Raw genomic sequence first — 6,000 nt, forward strand, 5'->3', positions numbered from 1 at the left:
GAGCTCTGAAGACTTTTGATGGGATTAATATCAGCTGAGTTGGGCTGGATGTGCTCTGAGGCCAAAATCACCTGGACGGCTGGAGCAATATGGAAGGTGTCAGCCCTCCTGTCCAGGCTGCCAGCTCTTTGCTCCCTCTCCAGCTGCTTCCTGGCACCTGTGTTTGACTCTCTAAGCCTGGCACAGACCCACAAGGTCTACCCTCCAGATCAGCACCTTTGCCCACCCAAATGTTCCTGCTGCCACTGGAGGCTTTGCACTCTAGGTGGGGGGATGGGTCCTGGGACCTACCCTCTGCCTCCCCCTTAAGCCCAAGTGTTCTCGGATTTTGGCTTTTGGGGGTCATACCTTTTGACTTGAGTCCAGCAGGAGGGTTCCTTGGCTCTGTCTTGTTGTTAGGTTTGATTTTCAGTCCCCTACAGCATTTAGTTTATGATTGTTAAGGAAGGGTTTTCAGTGGCCTGAGCTATTGCTGCTCCTAAGCCACCATCTTGACTCTGTCTCCATTAAAACACTTTTGATCCATTAGTATAGCATACAGTTTATCTTCCTAATTATTTTCTGAGATACTGTTCCACATTTGTTTAATTGATGCCTTTGCTTTTGTATCAATCATTTCTTATATTCTCCTACCTTTTCTCACCATTCCATAAAATACTCTCTCATAATAATGAAAACCAAACCCAAACTGTCCAGTACAACTCATAGATTTGACAGCTTTTGCAAAATTCCACATCCATAGTTCCCCTATCCCACTACTGAGAAAAAAGAAAGTGTAATTATTCATCTATTCTTTGGGATCAAGACTGGCCACTGGATTGCATCTAAATTCAATTGCTTTTCAGTGCTGTTTTTTATTTACAATGTTATAGACATTCTGAGTGTGTGTGCATATGCTGCTTTCTTTCTCCTTTCATCAAGTCATTTAAGTCTTCTACACAGGTCTTAATATCTTCTGATATTAATTATGACATCATTCACATATTAAATGTGATATTCTAGTAACATTGCATATAATAATTTATCTTGTGTTTTCTCAATTTATAGGTAGCTACCGAATTTCTTATTTTTTATTTTAAATTTCTTTGTCACACTAAAATTTTCAAGTAACTCCTCTCTCCCTCTTTCTCCACTAGAAAAAAAAAATATATAACATATATATATATATATATGGATATATAAAATTATGTCTAATTTGTTTCTCTTTCTGTTCTTTCTCTGGAGGTAAACATATACAAGTCATTCTTCAAACAATATCTGTCTTTTTGTATATAGAGTTCTCTTTGTTCCATTTGTTTCATGATCCATAATTTCATGTCTTTCCATGTTTTTTTAATTAGCCTGCTCATCATTTCTTATAGCACAGTAGTATTCCTTCACAATTATATGCCACAGCTTTTATAGCCATTGCCAATTGATTGACATGCCTATAATTTCTGGTTCTTTGTTACCACAGAGAGCTGATATAAATATTTTAGGAATACTTTTCTTATTTTTTCCCTGATCACCTTAGGAGACACACTTAATGGCATTATTGATGTATCAAAAGGTATACATAGATTAAAAGGAAAACAGCAAATTAGGGGGAAATTATAGACAGTCTCTCAGGTAGGGGGTCTTATGTTCATTAATATTTAATATTTGCACTAGGGTGGTCATTTAGAGTCCACTTTCCCAGTCATAGCCCCATCAACCAATGTGATCAAGCAGTTGATTTTCTTCTGTTTCTTTTTCCCTAGTTCTTCCTCTGGATGTGGATAGTGTTCCTTCTCAGATGTCATTCTGAATAGCTCTGGATCATTGCATTGCTACTAGTAGAGAAGTCCATTACACTTGATTTTACCACAGTGTATCAGTCTCTGTGTACAATGTTGGAGGTCTTATATTTAAAATATATAGATAATTGTGAAAAATTTATGAGAATATCGACCATGTCCCAACTGATCAATCAAATTAAATCAAATCAAAAGATATGGTCACTTTCTGGATAAAGAAATTGAAGTTGATTAGAGCAATGTGATTCAAAATAAATCTGAGATGTCATCTCTCACCAATTAGTTTGGTTAAAATTATAAAATTGACAAATATTGGAGAGGATATGTAAAAATGGGGACACTAACTCACTGTTGGGGGAACTATGAACTGATCCAACTATTTTAGAGACAAATCTGCAATTATGCCCAAAGAGTTATAAAACTGTACCAACTAAATTTCAAGTTTTTGCTATAACAAAATTTATTGCTACAAATATTTAACCAAAACCTACTTTAAAAAAAATCCTAATCAGTTCTTTTACATATTTCAAATCATGTGTCTTCTAGAGCACTTATCTAAAGCATTTCCTAGCTCTAAAGTTAAATATTATTAATTTTTTAAAAATTAAATAAAACTAAATACTAAGAAAAATCCCATGTGGGCACAAAGCCAACCTTCTCGAGAAAAAGTAAATAGTTATGTGAGTGATTGATTCTTCTGTCTTTTCCTTCTACCTCCCTCCCTTCCCTTACCAGCTCCCTGGTGTTTTGAGTTTCCTTTTAGAGGCACAAGACCTTTTATTTGGCATTATATATATATATATATATATATATATATATATATATATATATGTCTTTAAAGGCAAATGATTATCTTTGAAAGAAGTAATAGATTAAATTTATATCACTGTATACAAATGACTAATATTAGAATGCAGATCTGTTTTGGGGAGAAGAAATTACTGAACCCAGAAAGGAGATAACAGAACCATCATGATCCATTCTGTGTGGGTCAAATACAGAAAAAAGGGAAGAACAGAGAATAGTTCACTGCAAGTGAGACAATTGTGTTGAAAGAAAATTCTGCCCCAATAGTGAGTGCATTCCTGTGCAGCCTATAGGTCTTGAACTTCCCTCCCTGAAAAGATGGAGAAAGGAGTTTAGGTCAGTGGTGGAACTCAGAACCTTGTTCCCTTCAGCCTGGGGCAAAACTTCAGTTACTTACTCTAGTTTCATCTCTCTGAGAGTAAGAATTCACTGGGTACTTGAAAAAAGAAGAGAAAGGTCTTCAGGTAAAAGATCCAGAAAGGAGTACCTAGCATTAGTAAAGACAAGCTACAAATAGGTCTCAATTTTTCCTGAGGACAGGTTTATCTAAGTAAAGTATACATGAACAATGTATTAGTGTGCACACATACATAGACACACACACACACACACACACACACACACACACACAAATTCTTTCTGTGCGAAGAGAATGTTTCAGACAGCACGAATAATGTCAAAAGAACCAGCAGCTAGTGATTTAAGTTCCTCCCTTTTTCACCTCCTCACCACTCCCTGTCCCATCACTTCAGGCAGTACTGTTCCCTGAAGTGTTGGCAACAAAAGGAGCCAACATGTACATACAAAACTTACATATCAGTTTGTTATTTGGTATTCTTCTTTATCACGCTGGAAACACGCCATATGGCAAATAAGCTCAATTCCACAATGCTTATACAACAAAATTCTTTTAGAATTTTTTTTCCTCACTCCCCTGAGTATCTTGTTACCTTCTTTTAAAAAAAAATCCAAATAGTCTTATCCATAGTAGGTTCTTTGCAGGATATTTCACTTGCAAAAAGCATTAATGACCATAAGGCTGAAGACTGATGGCTATCCATTTTTTCTTATAATGCTACTAAGGTATGTAGAGTTGTGTAAATGAAGGCCTTAAAATGAAGTTTTCAGTGTTTGGATTTTTTCATTTCTCTTGCTTCTATCATCATCCCAAGATGAAGAAAAAATTACACAGACAAAAAAAAGCAAAGCTCTCTTCTTATTGTGATGGAATCTGTTAAGATAGGGAGAAGGAGGTGTACCTCTGGTGTTTAGAGATAATTTATTGTTGTTCAATCATTTCAGTCATGTATGATTCTTGCTGACTCCATTTGGGATTTTCTTGGAAAAGATACTGGAATGACTTGCCATCTCCTCTCCCAATTCATTTTTTAGATGAAACAATTAAGGCAAACAAGGTTTAGTGACTTATTCAGGGTCACATACCTAGTAAATTTCTCAGTGTGGATAGTGTTCTTTCTCATAATTCCTCTCAGGATTGTCCTGGATCATTGCATTGTTATTGGAAGCAAAATCTATTACATTTGATTGTCCCACAATGTTTCAGTTACTGTGTATCATGTTCTCCTGGTCCTGTTCAATTCATTCCACATCAGTTCATGGAAATCTTTCTATAGAAATCAAGAAGTTATCATTCCTTATAGCACAATAGTATTCCACCACCATCATATACCACAATCTGTTTAGCTATTCCCCAATTGAGGGACACCATCTAATTTTCCAATTTTTCTGCCAGATTGAAGAGTGTGGCTACAAATATTTTATACAAACCTTATTTTTTATCTCTTTGGGGCACAAACCCAGTATGGTTATTGCTGGGTCAAAGTGCATGCCTTCTTTTATAGCCCTTTGGGCATAGTTGAATGCCTTCCACAATGATTGTATAAATTCACAACTCCACAAGCATGTATCAGTGTTCTAATTTTGCCAAAATCCCTCAAACTTTGATTGTTTTCCTTTACTGTCATATTGGCCAATTGGCTAGGTGTGAGGTGATAGACCAGAGTTGTTTTGATTTGCATTTCTCTAATCATGAGGGATTTAGAGGACTTTTTCATGTAATTATTGATAGTTTTGATTTCTTTATCTGAAAACTGCCTATTCATGTCCCTTCACTATTAATCAATTGGGAAATGGCTTTTTTTTTTTTGTAAATTTGACTTTGTTCCTTAAATATCTGGAAAATTAGACATTTGTCAGAGAGTTTGTTATTTCCCTTCTAATTTTGGTTGCATTGGTTTTTCTTGTACAAAACCTTTTTTAATTTAACATAATCAGAATTATTCATTTTACATTTTATAATGTTCTCTATGTTGTGTTTGATTTTAAATTGCTTCCTTTACCATATATCTGATGGGTACGTTTTTCTATGTTCTAATTTATTTATGATTTCACTCAATATTTAAGTCATTTATCCATTTTGAATTTGTCTTGGGAAAGGGTGTGAGGTGTTGATCAAAACCTAATTTCTCTCATACTGTTTTCCAAATGTCCCTGAAGTAGTTGCCAAATAGTGAGTTCTTATCCCAAGGGATGGGATCTTTGTGTTTATCAAACACTACACTAATTTGCTGAGGTCATTTACCCCTAGTCTATTCCATTGATCTACCCTTCTGTCTCTTAGATACTAACATATTGTTTTGATTATCACTGCTTTATAGTACAGTTTAAGATTAGACACTGTTAGAGCACCATCCTTCATGGGTTGTTTTTTTTTTGCATTACTTCTCTTTATATTTTTGATATTTCATTTTTCCCAATGAATTTTGTTATAATTTTTTTTTGGTTAAGCATTTACCTTTCATTTTAGAATCAATATTGCATATTGGTTCCAAGACAGAAGAACATTAAGGTCTAGGCAATGGGGGTTAAGTGATTTGCCCAGGGTCACACAGCTAAGACCTATCTGAGGTCAGATTTGAACCCAGGACATGCTGTCTGTGGGCCTGACTTTCAATCCAATGAGTAACCTAGCTGCCCCCAATTTTTTCTAATTCTATAAAAAATGTTTCTTGGTAGTTTGATAGTTATGGCAATGAAGAAGTAAATTAATTTAGTTAGGGTTGTAATTTTTATTATATTAGCTCATCATACCCATGAGCAATTCATGTTTTTCCAATTATTTAGATCCACTTTTAATTGTGAGGAAAGTGTTTTGCAGTTGTGTTCATACAATTCCTATGTTTGTCTTGGCAAATATATTCTTAAATATTTTATATTGTCTAGGGTGCTTTTAAATAGAATTTCTCTTTCTAACTCTTGCTGCTGAAATGTGTTGGAGACATATAGAAATGCTGATGATTTATGTGGGGTTATTTTGTATTGTGCAACTTTACTAAAGTTCTTAATTATATCCACTAGCTTTTTAGTTAATTCTCTGGAATTCTTTAAGTTAAACCAT

Source organism: Monodelphis domestica, chromosome 5 (genome assembly GCF_027887165.1).
Source record: "Monodelphis domestica isolate mMonDom1 chromosome 5, mMonDom1.pri, whole genome shotgun sequence".
NCBI classification, from domain to species: domain Eukaryota; kingdom Metazoa; phylum Chordata; class Mammalia; order Didelphimorphia; family Didelphidae; genus Monodelphis; species Monodelphis domestica.